General features: G+C 38.1%; 1 protein-coding gene across 2 annotated transcripts in view; it reads left to right on the top strand.

Moving 5' to 3' along the window:
- LOC117419481 (metabotropic glutamate receptor 8-like) overlaps positions 1-26,716 on the top strand; it is a 148,484-nt gene that overhangs the window by 9,402 nt on the left and 112,366 nt on the right. The gene's annotated exons all lie outside the window — the stretch shown is intronic.

Raw genomic sequence — 26,716 nt, forward strand, 5'->3', positions numbered from 1 at the left:
AGGGCCTGGTCAAAATTATATCAATAGCCTTCACTCCCATGCATTGAAGCTCTTTCAAGATATTTGATCAATATATACTTCAGCTTAATATGGACAAGTAACCCACTTTCAGTAAAAAAAACACCACCACAAAATCCTCAATCATGATGGAAATCAGTGCACACAGGGGTTCCCTTCTTTTCATGTATTTAATATAGCGTTTTAGCTGAAAGGTAGTTATGAGGCTGTGTGGTCCAGTGGTTAAAGAAAAGGGCTTGTAACAAGAAGGTCCCCAGTTCAAATCCCACCTCAGCCACTGACTCATTGTGTGACCCTGAGCAAATCACTTAACCTCCTTGTGCTCCGTCTTTCGGGTGAGACGTAGTTGTAAGTGACTCTGCAGCTGATGCATAGTTCACGCACCCTAGTCTCTGTAAGTCGCCTTGGATGAAGGCGTCTGCTAAATAAACAAATAATAGAACATTTCGCACTACTTTGTCCAAATGTATTTTTAATACTGTGTCCTTTTGGAAGTTGTATTACCCTGTTAAATTATTTCTAACTGAAACTAGCTGCAGAGCTATCAAAGTAATGAGAGATGCAATGGTCATTGTAGTATTTTAAAAACCCATTTAATGCATGGTCACCTACTGTAGATTTTTTTTGTTATTGTTATTGTTGTCTGTTTGGGGTGACAGACTGATATAGTATTTAAAGGCTCTAGGATAGACATTAGCAGTTAAAGGCGATCATAAGAGAAAGGGTAGAAAAGGTGATTTTTCTCAAATGCCAGCAATTCATCTTGTAAAAGCATCACGGCTACCTGCTGATTTCTGTTATGCAATGAGATTGCAAATAACATTCCACTGCAGTCTTAATCAATACAAGGTCACAGGCAACCCCCTTTGGGAAGTCTCCTATTTACCGATGTAACTGATGTAGCACAGTTTCTGGCAAAAAAGGAGACGTTTATGAATGCTTTATTAATGCAGAGATTGTATATAGTGCTGCTTTATATTCAGCTATTGAATGGGGAATGCAATTCAATGTCATTTTCGTAATTATTCATATAGACTTCATGTCATCAATTAAAATCAGTTTCTACCATATAAACAGTTATGACCTGAGGAAGGTGCAGAGAGATGCTGTTCACAAGGGCAAGTATGATACTGTATTTTAATTAACCTACTGTCATATGCAATCTAGTTGAGATGCAGCATATAAGTTTGTTGACTTGGTGTCTCTGAATTTGTTAGTTGCTGTCATTATCTGAAGATTTTGTATTGGCTGACAGAAATTGATTTTCAAAGCAATTAAGGACAGTCAACAAGTCTGAATATGGAAAAGGACCGAACACTCTGATCCCATTTGTATTGACACACTGAAATGTATATTGCAGGTTTTAATGTAAAAAAATAAATAAAGGTTTAAGTGACTTAAGTGCCGTTGGTTTCATTATTTTGTACTTCCAATACGAGCCTGCATTAGAGGGTAAAATAAGTTATCTTACTTCAAATACTTTTTTTTTTTTTTTAACTGCATCTTAAGCTTTCAGGAAAGCTATGGATCAATAATCACAGCCCTATTTCTTTAACACACAATTAGATTTCTGCATGTTCTGCAAGCAGGTTATATGAACTGAATAAGGCTCTGGGAACATCTGCAACACCAGGAGTATGTACATAAACTGAACGTCACAGAAGGGTAGGGCCGGTGTTAGGTTAACTAGTACCTTAGGCAGCCTTTGAGGTGGCACCCCCTTCGATGTAAAACTAAATAATTACTGTTGTGCATTGAATGGTTAAACTCGGTGAATAGCTTTAAACTATAACGTATTCCAATTATTATTGTTCATATTGATGTAGAATATTATGTGGTGTTAGTAATGATTTTGCTGAGGTTGTTGGGTTCTTAAAGCTCTTCACTGGGGGCGGATTAGGCTAAGGAAGATTAGGCTAAGGAAATATTTAAACAAAAGGTATTCCAGGAACATTCTGGACATTTGTTATGAAAGCGATCAGTTTATGCACAGAAATGTTCATTTTGTGTGTCGATATTCCTGGAGCCGCAGATGTTCTGAAAACCTTTGCACTGCCCTTTTCATTGTTCAGTCACGTGGTAAAAATGTCTATACATTCACCCAATCCCACACATTTCTTTTTATCATTCCATGGTGGTATGTTCCTAGATTTTCAACAAAAAAAAAAAAAAAAATCTGCATTTAAAAAAAACACATGTATGATTTCTGAGAGCTGTAGTAAAAGCTTATGCAAATTACTAAATCCTGTTTTAAAACTTGTCCCTTTTGCACAAGATAATAGACTGTACTGGTCAAAAATACATTTTTTTAATGAATGCTGTTGAAATCAGTGAAATACCTACTGTGGTGCTATACTTGAAGTTCCACAGCAAACAGACATGCTTGCTTCATCAGCACTTCTTCTGTGTTTTAATGCTTATTTTGCCAGATTGTTGGGGAGCTCCTAATAAAATCAACTCCTCTTATTGTTATCATTTAAACAAATATTATAACATCCTCACAGCTATTTAATACCATCATAAGCCAGTCCCCTTTGTAGGTATGTTGCTCACAGTCTGTTCTTGTTTGTGTATCTGTGTGACTGCCTTATAATTCCTTTGTGAGAAAACCGTCTGGTTATTGTGGTTGCATAGGCAAATCAGGATATTCCGTCTTCTTGGGTGTTTCCACTATCCTGAAACCAAAGAGAGAGGGGAAAATTAAGATGTGTTTTCTTTTACCTTCTGTGAGGCACATAAAAATATTATACAGCAACACACTAAAAAATAGGCCTTCTATCAAAACTTCACAAATATAGAACTTGAATGAATAAGATGTGTTATTGTCTGATTGTCTGGCAGAGACTACACAATTGGAGGTTGTAGGTTTAGCCCTTTGCCAGGATAGAAGTAGTCTTGAAGAAACCTGGCGTGCAGTGTCACTGGCTCTTGTGATGCTGAGCTGTATTTGAAAATAGATAAAGCAATGCTTATATAAAGAGGCCATCACAGATATATCGTGGGAATCCTACATCCATTATTGATATTACTTTAACTGTTGCATCACTCCTTTCTGTGATTATCCTAAAGAATACCCATAAAAAAGTGGTTCCTGCCATCACTGGCTTCTAAAATGATGTAATGAATGAAGGCATCTGTAACTGATGATGGGGGTTGTTTTCCCCTGGCTTTGCTCTTTAATTTTGTTCTCTCCCCCTTCAGTTCTCATCCCTGTCAGTCTAATGTTTGTCCTGTAGAAATTAAATGTCTGCACCTATAGAAAAGCAACCTGTAGACATTCCAGAAGGACAGCTGCCAGTACCTGTATTTCTGTTTCCAAAACCAAATGTAGCACAGATGCCAGTGAACAGTTGAAAGAAAGCTCTAAGGAGTCCAGATATGATAACAGCAGGACTTTGGTAAATTAAATTACCAGTGTTGATAATGTCGATAACTCAGTGTGCCTAAACTGAAGAGCCCAGGGACTCTGGAAGGGAAGAATACGGTTTATTAATAGGGGCTTGCGTAGGGGAAGGCACATTATGAGAAATGGGAAAAAGCTAATAAAAGTGGTTTTGTGATATTATTCTGATATATATGATCTTGACTGTAGGCCCAAAGAGTACTGTTTATTTTGGTGGTTGTTGTTGTTGCCTTTTAGAATACAACGATAATTGCATTGGCATATAAACAACAGTAGCTGCATTGGTAGCCATATTATTGTTCATTCATCATATACACTATTGCTGTAAAATGATATCAATATAACAACAATATCTTATTACAACTAGTAGTAGCAAGGAGAAAACTGATAATATATTCAGGTTTCAGTACATTTTGTATGGTTGAATGGAAATTTGGAGATGTATAATGTAATTCACATTAACACAATGCCTTGCACAGTGAATTGAATGTATAAAGTCAGATTGAAAAAGGTAACTGAAGGGCTCCCGAGTGGCGCATCCAGTAAAGGTGCTCCGCGTGGAGTGCAGGATGTGTCCTATAGCCTGGAGGTAGCAGTTTCGAATCCAGGCTATGTCTTTGCCGACCGTGACCGGGGGTTCCTAGGGGGCGGTGCACAATTGGTCAAGTGCCGCCCGGGTAGGGAGGGATTAGGTTTGCAGGGGAACCCACGGTTCACCGCGCACCAGGGGCCCCTGTGGCTGATAGGGCGCCTGTGGATCTGCAGTGGAGCCATTCAGATCTGTGTTGTCCTCCAGCACTATAGGTCTGGTGGCTTCGCTGTGGATCGCAGGGCAAAAAATGACGGATTGGCAGGAACACGTTTCGGAGGATGCGTGTTTCAGCCTACGTTTCCTGAGTCACCGGGGGGTTGCACCTATCACCCGCTGACCCCCACAAACAGAAGAGGAACCAGCTGAAGAAAATTGAATGTACAGGTGGTGTCATTCGGAGGGGGAGGGTATGTGACAGGGAGGACCCCGTCACTGGTTCTTGCGCGGATGTGTGCAGCTAGGACGTGTAACAGGAGACGCATTGATAGATGACTAATTGAGCAGGTAGACTCATCAGGCGCTGAGCTGATTGAGAGGTCCGGATTGGCTGGGGGGCGTGTCCAGGGAGGCTGCACACAGCTCAAGAAGCGTCTGCACCACAGCTCGAGGTGCACCATCATGCTACACAGACAGGCACTTTGTTTACATAAAGGAGGAGAGCATCCACTCGGCAGGATAATTACTATGGAACCCTTCAATTGCAAGATGGTGTCTGTGAGGGCTCTGCCCAGCCAGGACTGTTGCAATGACCTGGAGTCACTGGGAGGCCGGGACTTCAGGAGCAACATCAGTAGCTTAGTTTAGGGAATGTTGATCACAACCAAGGAGGCTGTGTGGTCCAGTGGTTAAAGAAATGGGTTTGTAACCAGGAGGTCCCCGGTTCAAATCCCACTTCAGCCACTGACTCATTGTGTGACCCTGAGCAAGTCACTTAACCTACTTGTGCTCCGTCTTTCGGGTGAGATGTAGTTGTAAGTGACTCTGCAGCTGATGCAAAGTTCACACACCCTAGTCTCTGTAAGTCACCTTGGATAAAGGCATCTGCTTAATAAACAAATAATAATAACCAGTATAGAGAGGGTTTTGTAGTGTAGTAGGTTCCTGGAGCAGGATGTCTCTTTTAATGAGACTAGCGCTCACCTTGTGTGGCAAACTTTTATTTTTAGCTTTGTTTTTGTTTTTTTTATTACATGTGACACCCAATGCTCTGTGTCTGTGTTAATTAAAATTATTATTTAGTGATGACCCACACACGTAACACTTCCCCTGTTACAGGTGTGCAAAAAATAAATCTTGAAAAAAGGCAGCGAGTACTTCCAAAAACCTTGGCAAAACTGGAAGGTATACCCAGTATTTAACAATATATCAGAATGAAGAAAAAAAGACTGAAACTTGCAACATTTTCTCATTGTGCTTTCCTTTCAGGGCAGAACTACAAGTTTATCGTATCATCTTCGTTGCAATTAAGCAGATTTTTCATTTTATTTAATGTATTTCTTTACGGTATCAGAAAATGAAGTTACCTTTGGTAGTCAGAAACTTGAAAGCTTACGGTAAACCAAAAACAGATCTGTTAAATACAGTATTTTAGGCTGTGGTGCAGGTCATTTACAGTAATATATACACTGTTGATATATTTTTAATCTTTTTCTTTTAGACATGACCTTTGGCTGAAGGAAAAGCAAACGGGCAGTACAGCTAAAATGTCAGATTACGTGATTGCACATACCCATACACTCCAGTTACTTCTAAATTATCCACTCGCGTCCAGTTATTATACAAGGAGGGAGATTGCAGTCCTCCATTTTCCTCCAGTCGCTTTCTAACATAAAAAAGCCCCTTGAGTAAATGACTTGGGCCTCCCTACCAGGAATGTATAATTCTCTTTATATCTTCTCATCTTCATGTGCTTCATGAGAAAGGCAATGCAAGGTGTTAAATAGTTGCATTTTTTTTTTCAGTTGTAGCACAAAGGTAGTATTGACTATATGTCAATTAAAAGGCATACACTGCATGAGGTACAGGACTCTGCTATGCGTACTGTCTAATGTAAAAAGGACATGAACCTCAATCTTTCTACAAAGGTGAAAGGGATAAGCAACAACATTTATATTTTCTTTCTTTCTTTCTTTTGATAAACTTTAAAATACAGGTACATTCCCTACACCTAGTTACACTGTATTTATAATTTGCTACATGCATTCAATTGTGAAGATGGAACTTCATTTATTACATTATATAACATTAACCTGATCACAAAACTCTGTAGTAAATATATGTATTAAATACAAAGTGTAAATGCAGTGCAGCTACAGTGTAATTAGAAAATGAACTGGCATGGTATCTGAAGATATTTCAAACTGTAAGTCTTTGTTGTGCTTAATATGTGCCAATCGCAAGTACCCCGCAGATCCTGTTTTAGGACATACCATGGCGCTTATACTACTAGCTCGCTGTGGAACTGTACACTTTATTGAACGAATTTCTCATGTAAAACATTCTGATGACAATATTAAATTGTCTCTGTATCTTATACTGGTGACAATACCGTGAAGCAATAATAATAATAATAATAATAATAATAATAATAATAATAATAATAATAATAATAATAATACAAACACAATTAAATGTGTACAATAAATATGTCAAATAACACACAAACATGATACAAATAAATAAAATAATGACAAGCTCTTTCTCGCTTCTAAAAGAAACCTGCCAGATCCCCAAATTATGGAAACAAAAAGCAGCTACAGTTGACCACACCAATAAAGCTTTGTTGCAGCAACCACTTCCATGTTATTACCTGCCGAATAATGAGGCTAAACGCAGCTTCATTGTCAGGTATGCCCCCTAATAAAGACTAATAAAAGTATCAAGGTAGTGAGTGTGCTTAGCTGGCTACATACATTTTGGCAAAAAGCCCAACTTTTTTTTTTCTTTGTGACTTAAACTTCCAGAAAACTTGCCGAATAGTTGGTGGAGGTTGGCAGGGATGGGGTTAATTTCCTATCCCTGACAAATACATGTGAGAATGTGGCTGGAGCTAAATTGAATGATTAAGGGTTAATTAGGCTCCAGCCACATGGTATTTAAGGAGGGGAAAAGCCTTTGTTTGGGAGAGTTTACGCTGTACACTGTGAGTGGTTGCTGTTATTATATCGAAACTTTGCAGTGAAGGCTAATGCCCAGCCTACAACGGTTTAGTCTTTTGTTTGAACCTTTATTTTGGCCCTTGAACCAAATTTTGTTTCTGTGTTTGGTTCATGGTGTTCGTGACTTGTTTTGTTAAACCTTTTATTTTTATTTAATAAAAACACACACCAGCGCTTTTCAACAGGTTTATTTAAAAAATAGTGGTTGGTAACAAATTAAAGAAGCGTGATAAATTATGTCTACACGTCCTATTCCGTAAACCATGCTAGTATAAATAGAAAAAACAACAACATATATTGTTCAGGAAAAATTCAACAGCATCATTTTTTAAAAATATGAACATTCATGTCTTACAGAAGGGACATAAATCTGGTGAATTGCCTGGTGCACTGCACAATACAACCTATAAACATAATGTCAGAAATATCCTTTTTTTTACTTCATGTAGCAGATCACATTATTATACATGCAAACACGGCGACAGTCTGTCAGTGCTCTGTGGGATGATATGTAAATGTGTCATTCAGCAACGCTTCACATTTGCACCGCCAAAATAAGTCTTTTTTTTTTTTTAAGAAAGCTGAACACATTTTTAAAACTGTGTCTATCCACTGTGTTGAGCAAGCTGATGTTCATTGGCTTCCTAATAGTTAGCCCATGCTGCAACATATTGCCAACAAAGAAAATTTTGCTGGGGTCTGCTCGCTTCTGCCATTCACAAATCTACTGCCAAAAAAAGCACTGTCAGATCTTTTGATTAGATCCTGTCCAAAATCAAATCACCACATCTTTGATGAGACTAAATATTTGGAAGATAAACAATTAGCTGTTGTGTCAGGCAGCCAAACTGGATGATGAGAAAGTGGAGGCTTGTAATAAGACTAGGTGCATACATACCAGGGGTGGCCAAAATAGTCAAGGAAACTACTTAAATATAACATAGGAAATAGAAAATTTGTTTCTGGTAATGCATTTGAAATAGAAAATAATAAATACAATTTTGCAAAGAGGGTTTTTGTAAATAGTTTTTTTGTTTTGTTTTCCACAATAAGGATGTGTGTCAGTAACATCCATAACAATAATAGCAATTCAATGTTTAATCACAATTTGATAAGCTATTCTGTAGATATATTTAAAAAAAATGTTTGTGTGACATTGTCACAAAGACGGCCGGAGTGGGTGGCGTCAGACCAGAGCCAGGAAATAAACAACAGAGACTTGGGGTTTTGGTGAGGCTGAGCGTGATCGCGCTCAGCATTTAATAATTAACAGACAGAACAGAAAATAAAAGGTTTGAACACAAAACAGGACACGGCACTTTAAGTCAAAATAAATAGACAAACAAAACAAACTAACACTTAACAAACGGGGACGAACAAACACGATGAGTAAAGCAAAAACAAACGTTTCTCACTCTCTCTCTCTCTCTCTCTCTCTCTCTCTCTCTCTCACTCTCACTCTCACTCTCACTCTCACTCTCTCTCCTAACCCCGAGTGAATGAAAATGTGTCTATATATACTGTTGTGCTGGGATTCAATTACTAATTAATTATTCACTTGAATCCCAGCACGTGAATTCATTACATGCAACCCCGTGCTCACATATTACATTTAACCAGCACGTGAAGTGATTTGTGCCCTCCTCGTGCCTAAATACAAATCTACATTTTTAAATACACGTGAAACACAGACCCGTTTATATCCCGTGTACCAATCTCTATACACCAACACATAACACACACATGCACACAGGGGCGGGGCACATTGCCACAGACATACAGATGGACAGATGGGTGAATGTACAGACACGCAGACCCCCCCCCCCCCCCCAAATAACTTAAACTAAATAATGGTAATACCAAGTTTCATGACAATAGGATAAGCGATTCTCCAGATATATACACAAATGTGTGTGATGGACAGATGTCTGCAGGGATTTCATAATCTAAGTGCAGAAGAAGAACACAATGTGGATAATCCCTGCACTCGGGTTGGCTGCGAGGATATACATAATGGTGAACTAATGTACAGCTCTATATAAATTATTGTATCATCTCACAATCCCTCGTGTCATCATCAAATCTGTGATAATGTAATATTCATATTCTATACTGCATATTTTTTATTTTTTATTTTGGTTGACTCACTGACACATTTGTTAACACTTTTCCAAAGATTTCACAGCATTTTCTACTGTTATGTTATTAGGACTTATTGATGTCAATTTGAATCCTCTTACATGTATTTGTAGTATATCCTTCTGCTATCTATATACATATTTAACTAATCATTGCTACTACTTTACCCAGTAATAGAATACTTTTTAAATCAAAGTAGCACAGTTAATAACTAGTTATTTCTTGCAGATTGGGCAGAAATTCATCCTTTTTGAGTTTACAACACCCCCTTAATGAAAGACACATACTTGCACTTGGATGTTATATTTTTATTGAGACATTAAAAGTCAAATTGGTATACAAAAAAAATCTATTTTAAAACACTATTTACAAAATAGTTTTCCATTCTAAAAAAAAAGTATTTGAAAAGTATTTGAAATAGGTATTTTGTAAATAGTACAATATTTTCAGAACCCTTGTGCCCTAATACAGTACTGTGCAAAAGTTTTAGGCAGGTGTGAAAAAATGCTGTAAAATAAGAATGCTTTCAAAAATAGACATGTTAATAGATTATATTTATCAATTAACTAAATGCAAAGTGAGTGAACAGAAGAAAAATCTAAATCAAATCCATATTTGGTGTGACCACCCTTTGCCTTCAAAACAGCATCACTGCTTCTAGGTACACTTGCACAAAGTCAGGGATTTTGTAGGCATATAGTCAGGTGTATGATTAAACAATTATACCAAACAGGTGCTAATGATCATCAATTCAATATGTAGGTTGAAACACAATCATTAACTGAAACAGGAACAGCTGTGTAGGAGGAATAAAACTGGGTGAGGAACAGCCAAACTCAGCTAACAAGGTGAGGTTGCTGAAGACAGTTTACTGTCAAAAGTCATACACCATGGCAAGACTGAGCACAGCAACAAGACACAAGGTAGTTATACTGCATCAGCAAGGTCTCTCCCAGGCAGAAATTTCAAGGCAGACAGGGGTTTCCAGATGTGCTGTCCAAGCTCTTTTGAAGAAGCACAAAGAAACGGGCAACGTTGAGGACCGTAGACGCAATGGTTGGCCAAGGAAACTTACTGCAGCAGATGAAAGACACATCATGCTTACTTCCCTTCACAATCGGAAGATGTCCAGCAGTGCCATCAGCTCAGAATTGGCAGAAAACAGTGGGACCCAGGTACACCCATCTACTGTCCGGAGAAGTCTGGTCAGAAGTGGCCTTCATGGAAGATTTGCGGCCAAAAAGCCATACCTCTGACGTGGAAACAAGGCCAGGCGACTCAACTATGCACGAAAACACAGGAACTGGGGTGCAGAAAAATGGCAGCAGGTGCTCTGGACTGATGAGTCAAAATTTGAAATATTTGGCTGTAGCAGAAGGCAGTTTGTTCGCCGAAGGGCTGGAGAGCGGTACACGAATGAGTGTCTGCAGGCAACAGTGAAGCATGGTGGAGGTTCCTTGCAAGTTTGGGGCTGCATTTCTGCAAATGGAGTTGGGGATTTGGTCAGAATTAATGGTCTCCTCAATGCCGAGAAGTACAGGCAGATACTTATCCATCATGCAATACCATCAGGGAGGCATCTGATTGGCCCCAGATTTATTCTGCAGCATGACAACGACCCCAAACATACAGCGAAAGTCATTAAGAACTATCTTCAGCGTAAAGAAGAACAAGGAGTCCTGGAAGTGATGGTATGGCCCCCACAGAGCCCTGATCTCAACATCATCGAGTCTGTCTGGGATTACATGAAGAGAGAGAAGCAACTGAGGCTGCCTAAATCCACAGAAGAACTGTGGTTAGTTCTCCAAGATGTTTGGGCCAACCTACCTGCCGAGTTCCTTCAAGAACTGTGTGCAAGTGTACCTAGAAGAATTGATGCTGTTTTGAAGGCAAAGGGTGGTCACACCAAATATTGATTTGATGTAGATTTTTCTTCTTTTCACTCACTTTGCATTTTGTTAATTGATAAATATAAACTATTAACATGTCTATTTTTGAAAGCATTCTTACTTTACAGCATTTTTTCACACCTGCCTAAAACTTTTGCACAGTACTGTACATGCAAGGTTGCATTGTTAAAAAAAAAATCATGTTTATGAAGTATAACCTAGCTCATGTCTGCCAGACTGCAGCCCACATACAGGTTCAGGAGGTCTGAAGTCCTCCACTCCTGCAGTCTAGCCAATTACTCTTCTGAGCAGGAAAACCTAGAAATAGAATGTCGCCAAGCTACCGAACTGGAGGACAGAGTTCAGCTGTTATCTGCCTGGCCTAGTCTGGAGCCTGTGCAGTAGGAGTAATTGTGGCCTGGTGATGTAAAGCAACCACAGATGTTTTCCCCTTGTAACCTGTAGGAGAGCAATGGCCAATGGGTACCCAGCCAAGCTAGACAACCTCACCATCACATAACATAATCATAATCATAATCATAATCATAATCACAATAATAATAATAATAATAATAATAATAATAATAATAATAATAATAATAATAATAATAATACAAACACAATTAAATGTGTACAATAAATAAGTCAAATAACACACAAACATGATTAAAATAAATAAAATGGACCAAACTCATACAACAAAAATACTGACAAGCACCTCTTTTTCACTTGGAGATAAAAAGTATCTAAAAAAAACCCACCAGATCCCCAAATTATGGAAACTAAAAGCTACTAATCTCAGTTACAGTTGACCACAGCAATAAAGCTTTGTTGCAGCAACCACTTCCATGTTATTACCTGCCGAATAATGAGGCTAAATGCAGCTTGATTATCAGGCATGCCCCCTAATAAAGACTAATAAAAGTGTTATTTATTATAGCGCCTTTCACACCTAGGTGTCTCAAGACACTGTACAAAACAAAACAATCAAACATAAATCAACATTACAAAGCACAATGAAAAACAATTAATCAGTTAAAAAAAACAAAAAACATTCTATAAATACATAAATAAATTAAATACAATAAAATAGGTATATATATAGATAAAAGCAATCATCATAAAAGTACAGTATATTAATTATAAAGTGCAGACTGCAGTAGAGTCAAACAATTAAAAAAAATACAGCAGAGAATAAGTGCGTCTTAAGGGTATTTTTAAATTTGGCTACTGTTGTGGATTCTCTAATAAAAGTGTGTAATGAGTTCCAAAGAAAGGGAGCAACACAGCTAAAACCATGCCCTTTGAGTGTAACATGTTTTGGAACCATGCATTTTAACAATCCAGAGTTAGAGGATCTAAGCTGCCTCCCAGGGATGTAAGGGCTAGGAAGGCCCTTACATCCCTGGGCAAAGCCTTGCAGGTCAACAATAATATTTTAAAGGAAACACGGGACTGTGTCTCTGAACATGTTGAACACATTACAGCCTTCCTGACCTTTCAATCAAGTGTTTGCATTTGAGCACCAATGTGTGAACAAGAAATCAGAAAGTGCAAACGAGGCTTAAAATTTGCTTTTGAAGAAAATAAAAAAAAACAGGAAATGTTATGCTACCAGCAATTTTAGCCCAAACTCCACTGCTCTAGATAATAAATCATCCTCGGAGGGGAGAGCAGATCTGCATAGCCCACAGCTTCCACCCATGCCGAATTTCTGTTGAACTGCTGATGTTTTAAGGAGACAACCTAAAAGTAAAAAACTGTATAGTCAGTATTCTGCAACTGTATAAGAATCCATGCATGTTGTACCTAACGGTGCCATGTTTACACTTTTTTGTAAACTACTTGCAGTAAACAGTGGCACCCTTTAAACAATGGGTAGGGCCTTGTCAAAAAAAACAAAACCCTAACCCTAACCCTAACTCTAACCCTAACTTTCAATTGAAAATAAGACAGCACCAGTATCAAAATGAAACCTGAAATACAGTAACTACTGAAAAACACAAAATAATTTCATCTACTTAAATACATTCTGTGAAATTGTAAGACAAAATGTCAGGATTTGTAATATTTTAAACAATGGTGGTATTTATATTATCTACTGTATAGATATATTGAAAAGACTCTTCCCTTTATGCATAGTGCATATACTTTTTACTTAAATTACACTATGTAACACAATTTTTGTTCCTGGGTAGTAAGTGTTATTTCCTAATTGCTTATGCCTCAAAAGTATAGAAAATGGCTATTATTCCCCACAAACTTTGCTTTTGTGACCAGGACAGTGATATTTTGAAATTTACCTATTTCCAATGAGAAAACAGGTGAATTTGTGTCTTTTCGTTCACATAAAGTCAGAAAAAAACAACATATGAATCCAAATTAGCATGTATTTATACTAAAGTAATACAAAAATGACTACAAAAGATTTAGAAGTGAGTAGTTTTTCGAGATTTACGATTATACTGTAAATCACTTTCACGAATCAGCCCCCAAATGTAGTCTCCCATCATGTTCTCGTTATACTGTCCTTGGTAGCGGCGTTCAAAGTCCAGTATATCCTAGTGGAAGCGCTTGCCTTGCTCCTCCGAGTACGCTCCCATGTTCTCCTTGAATTTATCAAGATGAGCATCAAGGATGTGGACTTTGAGGGACATCCTACAACCCATTGTGCCGTAGTTCTTCACCAGAGTCTCAACCAGCTCCACATAGTTTTCGGCCTTGTGATTGCCCAGGAAGCCCCGAACCACTGCGACAAAGCTGTTCCAAGCCGCTTTCTCCTTACTAGTGAGCTTCTTGGGGAATTCATTGCACTCCAGGATCTTCTTTATCTGTGGTCTGACGAAGACACCGGCTTTGACCTTTGCCTCAGACAGCTTAGGGAAGAAGTCTTGAAGGTACTTGAAGGCTGTCGACTCCTTATCTAGAGCTCTGACAAATTGTTTCATAAGGCCCAATTTGATGTGCAGTGGTGGCATCAGCACCTTTCGGGGGTCCACCAGTGGCTCCCACTTGATGTTGTTCCTCCCCACAGAGAACTCGGTCCGCTGTGGCCAGTCCCGCCTGTAGTAGTGCGCCTTGGTGTCTCTGCTGTCCCAAAAGCAAAGATAGCAGGGAAACTTGGTAAAACCGCCTTGGAGACCCATCAGGAATGCCACCATTTTGAAGTCTCCTATGACCTTGATGCCATCTCAGAAAAATGCAGATATGTATCCACTTAGGCAGCTGGAACTAAACTGAACTGGTGGGCTTAAGGCCCCTGTATTTATACTAATATTTATATTACTGGAAAGTTCTAGAAGTTACTCCAAGTTTACTCAGCACTGAATCTATCTGGAATGTTCTGGAAAATAGGTAAATTTCAAAATATCACTGTCCTGGTCACAAAAGCAAAGTTTGTGGGGAATAATAGCCATTTTCTATACTTTTGAGGCATAAGGAAAATAGGAAATAACACTTACTACCCAGGAACAAAAAAAAAAAAAAAATTGTTACACGGTGTTATCAAATCACATCATGAACCCTGTTTCGGTTTTGCTTGGTTTAATTTAAATTCTACTTCTATGGGGCCATTTTCATTTACAAAGCAATGTCACCGCCAAGGATCTAACAGTAACCATTTAAAGCAGGTTTCCCCATAGGATCCAAGCTATCCCACCAGTGACTGAAAACTGTTCAATAGATGTTTGACCGTTATCAAGAAACATGAAATACCTAAGAAAAAAAATTGCACTTCAATGAAAACCTCATTAAAGATGCATACTTATTTTCTATAATTCTTTTTTGTTGTGTTCCTTCAACAGTCATGTATGTCTTAAAGCCTTTTCAGTAGATGCATTTGTTCTATTTGTATACATTTATGTTCTAAAATAAGACGTATACTGTACAGTGTTAAATACTAAATGTCGCTTTTTAACAAAACAAAGGGTCATTTTGAAGTTCAGCATTCAGTAACTTTTATAAATGTTATACTTCTAGTAGATGGCAGTAGCTGCAGGCATTTTGTTTTATGTCATCCTGTAACAATGCACAATTGGGATGGATCCATCAATGGCATATTGCAACAATATCTAGCACTATGATTCAATGTAGAATCAATAAATATACTCCTGATGTTCATCTCTATTGTTCTTACAACACTATAGTGCTTGAGACTCAGAAACTGTATTCTGCTAAAGTCCTCATCTACTCAAAGCAAGACTATAAAGACTATAAAGAATGTCTAGTTGACTCGTGTACGATTCAGAAATCAGGACATTTCCTGTTACTTAAGAGGGAATAAAAAGAAGAATACTGACAACATTTCATTTTCATAAAAGAGTGAATTTGCATAATAAGTCTCTGAGCAAACATGAGTAAGGACATACACAAAATGTATTGCCATAATCAAAGGTTCTAACTTTAGGTGTGGGGTTAATTTTGAGGATATCATTCATCATATAATGAGAATTACAAATATGTTGAATACCAGTAATTATTATAATTTTTTTTTTATGATCTCTTTTCAGAAATCTATTAGTGGCTTTTAAACTCCACCTCGTCTCATATTAACATACCCTGCCAGGGGCTGGAGACTTGTATAAAATAATAATAATAATTACAAAATATCTTTCTAATAGATGTTGCTTCTTTGGCAGCTCCATCCTGTTGACCTTTACACACAACACAATTTAAAACTCCACTATAGCTCCTCAAATTCAAGTTCACCCGTTATCTTGAATGTATGTGAGTAATTCAAGTGCAGTAAGTTCATGCTGAAAATATAATAACCTCAAAGGTAATCATTAGTAGGTGCCATTTATGTCCCCTGACACTCACTACTACATGTATAGTTATTACCAGTGCTCGAATTATGGGACAAAAAGTAGGGGGGGACTCTACAATGTTTTCCTCGCAGACTTCACAATGTAAATCACAATATTCCAGGACAAAATAAGACTATGAATAGAAAATCAACATATTTGTCATGTTTGTTTGATTTATTTATGCTTGCTCTGACAGGGTAACGCTGTGGCCCAAGATGTTACTGGCAGGAATTACAGACTCAGAGTCAAGAAGCTGCAGTTCAAATGCTAAACCGCACATTTATTAAACAAACAAACACAGGAACAAATAAACAGGCACAAGGGCCAAAATAAAGTTTCAAGCAAAAGATTAAACAGTTGTAGGCTGGGCATTAGCCTTTAGTACAAAGTTGCAAACAAAACCCAGTTACACTCACCTACCTCCCTGTTCCCCAAATAAAGGATTTTGTCCTTCCCTTTATACAGGAAGGGACATAATTAACCCCATCCCTGCCAACCTTACATTCCCACACACACTATTTACACAAGTAGGGCTTTTGCCCTGCCACACTTGCCTATTTATTTTCCAAGGAAATGAAGATAGTCAACACATAGGTAACGTAAAATATTTAGCTTTATTAAATTGAAGAAAAACAGGTATTATACTTTAAATGTCTTGTATCTTTTCAATGCTAAATAAAACTTATGTCTTCAAGATTGGCAACATTGCAACAAGCTGGTGCATTAATAAAAATAAACCACCCTCACATTTTGCAAATACAAATAAACAATGACACTCAAGTGTCACAAAGAGAAACAACAGCGACTGAAGATTGAAAGTATAATAACGTTGCTTAGCAAGATGGCTTAAAGTATTATGATTCCTGTATTTTGGATGCATTATGTGTACTTTAAGCTTACCTTTCATAGTAAATGAACATAAATAGACTGTTATATTCTTACAGTAAATATGTTATTACTAATTACCATTGACTTCATTTAATATATGCATTTTCTTTGTCTTGATCATATTGGAATCCTTAAAAATCACCAAATTTCAAACAAATGAATATTACTGATACAAACTGGTAGGTTTTATCTAGCTACCATAGGACCCTGTCTGACAACCGTCTGGATTGAGCTAAGTAGGGTACATCTCTGGGGTCTTCAAGTGGGCACCTTCCATCCTCTGCGTTTCATTGACTAGCCCACGATACCTCAAGAAGGCTCGACGGTGATTCTGCTGTCCCAGTATCACCCCCCTCCGTCCCCCACTCAACTCAGCCCAGCTTACTTACCCCAGCGTTACTTTCTTTCTATTGTGCTTGAGATCCCCAGCCAGAATCTTTCCATCTCAACCACAGCCAGTTGCTGCTCCTTTCTGCTGCTTCAGATAAGTTCTTCACTGTGCGACGCAACTCTTGACCACTGAACCCGACATCTCTGAGAAACCGGGTTGTAGAGTGTGCCACAAATCCTCGACAACCCACCTCCACTGGGTAAACCCGGACTCTCCATCCTTGCTGTTCCGCTTCAGCAGCTAGTTGAGCATACCAAAGTTTCTTCCTCTCATACGCCTCATCACTGTTACTGTTAACTCTACCAGATGAACAAGGCGTGCTGATCCAGACCACAAGACAATGTCTGGTTGAAGGTTAGTGGTGGCAATCTCAGATGGAAAAATAAGCCGTTGACCAACATCTCCCAGCATTTTCCAGTCTCTAGCAGCTTCAAGCTGTCCTGGGTGAGGCCTGGTTTTAACACCTTTTCTTGGTGGTTGCTCTCCTGGATGGAGGAATATTGTCTTTTGTGTGTAATGCTTTGATGGAACTGGTGGCAACTTATTTTATGCTTGTCTTCTAATGCTAAGGCCAAACATCTCAACACCTGGTCATGGCTCCTTGGCTAAGACCCACCTTCCTGTGAAAATGTGCCTTAATGTTGCAGGTGATGAACACAAAGGACACAAGGGATCCTCACCCACTCAGAGGTTTAGGTTCTGTGGTGATGGGAGAACATGTTGATCTGATGAGGAAACTGATCCTGCTCTGTTCCATTGTCCGTAGGTCTTGCCAGCCGATGTTGCGTTGTTCTACACTCTGTGTGGAGTAGTGGTTAGGGCTCTGGACTCTGGACTCTTGACCGGAGGGTCGTGGGTTCAATCCCAGGCGGGGGACACTGCTGCTGTACCCTTGAGCAAGGTACTTTACCTAGATTGCTCCAGTAAAAACCCAACTGTATAAATGGGTAATTGTATATAAAAAATAATGTGATGTCTGGTAACAATTGTAAGTTGCCCTGGATAAGGGCGTCTGCTAAGAAATAAATAATAATAAATAATAATATACTCTCTCATCTCTTCCATTCTCCCTGCTTGGCCTGGGAAACGGTCTTTACACACCTCATCCTCACCTCCTACTTTTGCACCTCGTTGACTAGCAGCTTCCTCCGCTGAGCTGGGGTTGAGAGGAGCCTGCAGGCCTTCATGCCTGGCCTTGGAGTACAGTACATGGCTAATATGTACTGGAGCCCGTCTGTCCTTGCTAGCTTCATTAAGAGCTTGTTTACAGAAATCAGCACTGATCTCATTCTACCCCCTCTCTCCCTTTCCCTCGGGACTTAAGAAGTCGCCTTTTTTATAACATTGCAGGGCATGTTTATAATATCAGTATCGCCATATTCACTTCTTGTTGCTTTTCCTTGGGTGACATGATATGAGTGCAAGTTTCTTGCACCTACATGTTCACTAGGAACACTGCAGTCCTCATAGATAGGTAACAATGAGCAATTTGACCTTAGAAAAATGTACTGAAGCACTTCCAAAAATCCTAGAAGAACAGAAGCATTTTGGCAATACCCTATTACACTTTTTTATGTTGCAATATGAGTCATGTTTCTAAAAATGCAGGGGTAGTAAAATTCTTTTTATGTAGAAAATTAAATTGATTGCCTAGTCTTTATAAAATACATACATTTAATTACTTGGCAGAGACCTTAAGACTTTGGATCAAATTAACATCCAAAAGGCATTTTTATATGATGAGCATTATCATTAACATATCAATAATTGTTTATTCCATTTCCTCTAGCGAATCCGATTAGTATCTCAAATTTAAATGAAGTTTTAATTCGCTTTGAAAAAAAATCTGTCTGTTAAAGATAACATTTAATTGCTCATTGAATCCAGTTCAAAAATCTTGAAGTGATGAGAAAAAAAGAGAATATTAAATGATAGCGATGAAACGCTTACCCTTATACAAGATAGGATCTTTCTACATGGCAATTGAAATTCGTTTCTGAGATTTATATTTGAAATCATAAAAGCTTCTTTCCACACTCCTGTGATTACCACATTAGGAGTCCTGCTTGTTTATTAAAGCTACAACAGCATTGTAATGAAAATACATCTAAGCTACATTAGCATATGCTTTTATATATGTTCAAATAATTCATTCTGATGCAAAAAACACTGTGGTGTTTTGTTATTAAGCCTGCTCTTAAGAGAGCTCTAAAAGAGGTTTGCTTTTCATCCTAAATATGTAATTCCTGAGCACTTCCAAATATAATGTGTTTGGCCCTGGTGGAGCTGATTACTCCTAACCTCATAGAAATTGCTACAAGGTTATAAATTAGAACTAACAGCCATTTATTGCTGTTTAAGAGCTATCAAAAGTGATTTTTGTAGGCTACTCTGTAGAGCTGCTTTAACCCCTAATCGCTGTTTGATTTATAGGTTGTAAAATGTTGTCATTATCCTGAAAGAAAAAAACAATTACGTTTTGGTAAATTTTACTCACTTTATTCTTTCCTACTTGCTGTGGTTTAATGTTAAAAAGCTTGTTGTGGTCTAGTTCATAATATTGTGATGTGTTAACTTCCTCATTTCTCCCCTTATGCGATTTGAATGAACTTTCTGTTAATACTGTAGGTATGTGTGGTAAAGTGGCACAATTGTCAGAATGGCCAGCCACTTACCACCACTAATTCAGTGAAAGTCACAGACAACCGTTATACATTTTAGTGTCTTCTGACACACTTTTATTTATGGCAGCAACAGGAAACAAAACAGAAAACAGAAGAATAGAGCCTAGCTCCCTTGGAGCACTGACTGAACTTAATATTATTCCTCTAACTGTCTTAGAAAAGGATAAGCCTTTTATCCCTTAGTTAAAAAAAAATACAACAATCTTTTATTTATAATCCAAAATCATAAACCCAGTCCAAAATACAGTTTGTAACATGATTAGTCAGTATTGTAAAGCACATTAAATCAAACCTTCACAATTGTGTTTGTCTCTTCTTATCCCTCTTCTCCCCAACATCACCCTGTCCTTTTATCCCTTCCTGGGTCCCTTCCTGGGGTAACAGCAATTGACTTCACCTGTGCTCTATAGTCTGGCTGATTGGCAGCCGTCTTAACTCCAAGTGATTGTCCAGTAGTTACCTTCGAGCCAAGATGGGTGTCAGTTACATAAGCCTCCCAGGGCTTAGAAGCTTGGACTTTCCAGCCCGGGATATACACTGCATCACAGTATGTATACAAGTTTCAACTTGTCAAACCAAAAATAAAAATATAAGCTTTGGTGAATTTCACTGCAGTTAATATAAATAATGCTGTTACCTTGGTACAGTATATGACATCAATGTTATAGTTGAGGGGTGTCCTGAAAAAAATATTGCAATCAACATTTTGTCAATCTACCTTCTTTGGTGTTATACATGGGAATGTCTCAGTCTAAACATTGGGATTTTAATATTGAGGATGGCATTCCCATTTGGGAGCTGCTATCACTGCTATGTTTCTTCAGTGAAGGTTTAATCTGCTTTGTCCAGATAGAGGTGCTCCAGGGTTAATAGTCTTTCCAGATTTTCCTGCAGTGAGTCTGTATGGATTTTCAGTGCTTTATCTCAGATAACTGGCCTATCAATGCACACACTTCAATTAACACTGATAACATACAGTTGCTGGATCATGGATTGGCATCTTAATTCAGCATTACAAGATACGCTTTCTTCACACTGACTGACAAATGTGTTAGCGTACAGCACAATAACAAAGTAATAAGATCACACTGCCAACCAGTAAAACTGTATTACAATGCTAGAACCTAGAATCTCATACATAAACTGACAAGACAAGCTTCTAATTGCAGATGCAACAATGAGATCAGGCTGTGGTTGATAAGGTCATTGCTAGAGTACTACATCAATATCATTCTCCTGCTTTAAATAGTGTAAGGTACATGAGAGAAAACATGTTGGACCTCTGCTAATTTGTCTGCATAAGTGTGGGTGTATTTATTCGTTTGCAAATATCTATGCTGGATAGAATCACTGTGGTGCAACTTCAGGTTTAAAGGGATAGGATGTAAGCTTCAATTTACAGGGAAGAACAACTGAAGACTTGTTTGTTGAGAATTAGCCGGGCCAAATTTGTATTGATCTGTATGGGATTTAGCCAAGGTTAAGCTCTTCTTTGTAAACATGTTAGAGGAAGCTTAATATCCACAGAGTAGGCCTGATACTGGCTCCCTAACATTATGTTTTGGGAGCCAGAATAAGAAAGTGCTGCTCATGCTGTTTTGGGAACTAAAGAGCAATAGAATGCCATGTTGATTTTGCTCAGCCATTGTGCAAACTGAGAAACTGGTCTGGACTGTTGGCATTCCTCTGATTCAATTGAAAACTGTTTTACATATAATTTAGAAAGAAAATAAATATAATGAAAATGCTTTGTGATGTGTAAGTAGGAAATATATTAACCATACTTTTTTAACACAGTGTTTCATTCATGACTTGCATTGTAAACCTAGCTGGGGCAGTGCAAAGTCATGTTGCTTCATGCATTTGCAATAGGGGCTACACAAATTTACCCTCTCTGAATATGCACTCTTGAGTAGCTGTGAACCAAAGAGCTTTTGAATAATAGCATGACTTTTCTAAACTAAATGACTAGAATTAATGGCTCCGTTATTTAAAATCTCTAATACACCAAGTCACCAAATTAGTTGTGTAATAACAGAATTTGTTACAATGTAGTCAGCAAAGTTTTACACATAATTCTCACAAAAAAATGTAACTTCATGTAATATGCCCCTAGCCTCTTCAGCCTGCAGTTGTGGGGAAAAGAAAACCTTAATGGATGACGTCCTTCAGTGTTTTGTTTTCCATAGCAGGACAACAAAGTGGCCAGGTGGCTTTTTAATCACCCTCGCTATATAGTAATACAATACAATCTAAAATACAATTTGTACATCCCTGTGTATTATTTTGCTCATACACCATTACTATTTTGTTTCAATAAACACTGTCCCTACTCCTATTTATTGCCTTGTGACACTATGGCTGATTTATTGTTAAATACACTACTCTCCTGTGTGGTTTAAAAACATTACAAGTGTTAAGCAGATGTCGATGTAAAGTAGCCAAGATTCCCATGCCAGACGCTGACTAAAGCAGGGCCAGAAACATAGAGTTTCTGGTACTGTTCTGGGCCAGCAGGTTTGTGTTGGGTACATCTGTGACTGCAAGGCATTGTAGGTGCTTTTAGTGCTCCAGATTGTTTTAGTGCTGAGTCAGTATCTTTCCCAAATGACATCCTCTTCAGGCTAATTCAATTGCATCCTCTTCAGGCTAATTCAATTACTTCGTTCAGTTCCAAATTGTTTCCCGTCAAGTTTTGTAAACTGTTTCTGTACTTCTTTACAAACATTAAAACGAAGGTGGATCAGGATAAAGCGATTGATTTTCAAGCCCTTTATTTAGCTCCTTAACAGTACATGAAAATGACCCGTAACCTTCATATAATAAGATTATTCTATGGTGACAAATTAATAAAAAAAAATGTGATACATGTATATAATGCATAACTGGAACCCGTCTGTCAAGCTGTATCATTTTTCCTAGAGCACTTTTATAGTTGTTGTGTTAAGCCACTTGGTGAAGGCTAGCTTTCAATTAAATTAACCTGCCTTTATTAAGAGTCCAAATATGCACATTAAACCTTGCTCAAACTGTTTGTATTGAATACGAATACTGTTATACGAGGCCAGCATTAGAAAGGTGGCCAAGTGTAATTATTCCTGAGTTGACAAAACACTGCAACTTGATATCAGTAATTAATTTATGTAAAGTTTATATTTCCTATCTGTGTGCTTTTGCAACGACTGATGTTGATACTACAGCTACCCTGTATTAATAGGTTAGGTATCCATTGGTATTTATTCTCTGGACTTTAATACAGTTTGAATTATTATTTAATTCTTGCTTTTCACTCTTTCTGGTATGGTCCAAATATTCTGCTTATTCTTGCTTTACTTGTTTTGATGTTCTGTATCATTGCTCATATACCTTGGCACAGGATTCTGTGGAACTGGATAAACTGTCCCTAATGTAATACTGCTAAGAACTTGGACAATAGTCATTAGGCCAGTTTACATGTGTGGTTATTTCACGTGAATCGACAATATACATGAAACTTGGCAGGAAAAGCTTGTGAAAGTGTCCCAAAAAACTGTCTCAATATTTTACATGAAAGTCTCAATTTCTTGTGAGATTCCAGGAAAAGCTTATGAAATCAACACCCACTTACACATGTAAACATGAGTTTCTTGTGAAAATGTTAATTAGCTTGTTCAAGTCCTTTCCTAAAGCTGCTATAAAAGTCACATGGGAATACGTAAGTTACCATTGTCCAAAGATGGCAGCAGGGAAATTAATGTTTTATTTGCAGTATTTCCTTTATCAGATTGATGTTGCGATAACCCCACATACATGGATCTAAATGTGTTTGTAAAGTATCATACAGATTGTATTTACAAAGTTTCTGTTTAAAACTATTACTACAAATGTTTGATAAGCTGCTATCTAAGGCTTGTGAATTCAGGTGGTTACAGCTACTGTACAGTATTCCAGAATACACTTGCAAATAGCTTTCCAAACAACCGTCAAAACGTCTTTATTGTAAAGTACTACTAAGTACTATGTTTAAATGTGTATAACTATACTCCAATGCAATTTCTCCTAGTTACTTATGTCTGAGCAAAACCCGTGTCCATCCTCCACTTACATCCGTTGGAGCGATGAAGAGACGGGTGTTAATATCCATAAGGGAAGATGATCTGATGAGGCAGCTTGATACAATGCACAACATGAACGTTGTTTAACCCACTCTCAAAATAAAATGTGGTGTGGAATTTTCATGACTTATTTCTTGGGAATCAACAATACTACTCAATATTCCAATTCTTTATTAAGCAGAAGCAGTCATTATTATTTATTTATTAGCAGACACCCTTATCTAGGGCGACTTACAATTGTTACAAGATATCACATTATTTTTACATACAATTACCCATTTATACAGTTGGGTTTTTACTGGAGCAATCTAGGTAAAGTACCTTGCTCAAGGGTACAGCAGCAGTGTCCCCCACATGGGATTGAACCCACGACCCTCTGGTCAAGAGTCCAGAGCCCTAACCACTGCTCCACACTCCTGCCCTGTCATACAAGTACAGCACAAATGAGGATGCTATATTTGGTATAAAGAGATATAAAACAAGCTAATGAAACAAAAATGTGATACAAAATAAAAGTACACCGTCGGGTTACAAAAATAAAGATAGCCGTGCATCTCTAATAGCAGGACCTTCTTCATATCGCTGTTTTACAATTCTTGCTGGAGGCTGAGGTAGCTGTTCCTCTGCTTGCCTGAGCACCTCCTTACGGTCCTGGCACAGATTGTGCAGGATACAGCAGGCTGGAATAATTTGGGGAACAAGCTCTTGGTTCACTTCAGTACGCTTCAGTAGTATCCACCCCCTCCCTTGCAATAGCCCAAATACCTGTTCAACCACCACTTGGATTTGGCCCAGTTTAGTATTAATAAAGAACTAACAACTCCACAGATGATCCATCTGTGTCTACGCATATATGATTATTAGTAATATTTAACAATAATAATTTCAATATTATTTTATTCATGTAGTAGTCATTTGTAGATACATCATTTTTTTTATGAAGGTCATATAAGTGATGTTATTTAGTTTTCGTAGTCCCCCAGTCAAACAGCGCGATATTAGCCTACCGTACATTTCTTTATAGTTGATGTTACAGACAGTAACGAGAAAACCGAGACTACTCTTACGGCCTCAGTGATAAACAGTGATGCATCTGATTTTTCTCAAGATAACAGAAGCCAAACAAGTGGGAAATCACTGTGTCCATGGCCTGCTGTTTAGACTGCAGAAATGTGGCAGGAGAAACAGAAGGTTTATCCTTGGATTGGCTGCAGTGATGGTAAACTTGGCTGTAATATCTGCCTAAAAGTCAGGAGTCTCTGTGCTTTTAAGAATGTACAGGGTGTCAACATTTCAGGTGAATGGTGCTTGTTTAAAGTTTCATTCAATGGAACATACTGAACAGCCCAACTGAAAGCATTGCGAAAGAAAATTTTGCACCACCAACAGTCAAAGGCACGTATTACTGCAAATAAATTACAGGAAAAGTCACAGGAGCAAACTCTTGAGAAAATGTGCGATAAATGGAATGCATCAAAGTTTAATAGCACTCTTGTTATTTTTTCGATCTGTGTATTACCTTGCAAAAAGTGACAGACCCTTCTCTGACCACTTCAACTCATTAGAGCTTCAGAAGATTAACGGCATTGATATTGGAATTGGCTTGCATTCTAGATACAGTGCTACGAAAATAACAGACCACATAGCTTCTGAAATGAAAAAGAAAATCTGTCAGCACCTTCTCCATAACAATTGCAAAATTTCTGTGATCATTGACGAATCAACAAGTCTGAGTAGCAAGTCAGCACTTATTGTTTATCTGAAGTGCGAAAGTGACAAAAACGAGGAGCCTCATTTCAGCTGACCCTGTGTTTGAGCAACTGTTGAAGTGTTTGGATAAATACGGATTCTGTGATAACTATTTGAAACAACACCTGGTGGCATTTACAAGTGATGGGGCAAGTGTCATGCTTAGCAGAAAATCCGGCGTAGCTCAGAGAATCACTGAAAAATATCCTGATATCATTGTTTGGCATTGCTTGAATCACAGACTGGTGTTGGCAGTAGGGGATTCTATCTCCGAAACTAAGGGCATTAATCATTTTCATCTATTTATGGACACATTATATTGTGTATTCAGTCGATCTCCCCAAAATCAACGAGAACTGGCTGAGTGTGCAGCACAATGGGATCAACAAATAACGAAAATCGTCCGTGTTCTTAGCACTAGATGGGTTGCTAGTTCTTTTTTGACAGTCCTTTGTGATCATTTTTGACATGAAATGAATGACACAAGGAGTACACCGGCTGACAGAAAGACATATAATGGACTGCATAGGAGGTTGTCATCAAAACAGTTTTTGCTAGGTCTAGCGCTGATGTATGATACCTTATGTGAACTTTCCCTAGTTTCTGTGTGTCTACAGAAACAAGACACTACAATTGTGCAAGCAGACAAACTCATTCGCCGTAGTATTCGTTTCATAGAAGCGCTCAAGGAACGACTTTGAACAAAAACTCTCGAGGCAGAAGTTGCAATTAGGGAGGGGAAATTTGGAGCTGTATCCCTGACTGACAACAGCAAAATCATTGCCATCAACCGTCAACAGTTACTGACGAGCATAGTCAACAACTTAACCCGTCAAATGTTCACTACGACCTTATCAGACACCTCGCTTGGAAAATCTGTATCTGATGGTGAAAAAAAAAGCAGTC

This window comes from Acipenser ruthenus, chromosome 14 (assembly GCF_902713425.1).
Source record: "Acipenser ruthenus chromosome 14, fAciRut3.2 maternal haplotype, whole genome shotgun sequence".
Classification (NCBI taxonomy): Eukaryota; Metazoa; Chordata; class Actinopteri; order Acipenseriformes; family Acipenseridae; genus Acipenser; species Acipenser ruthenus.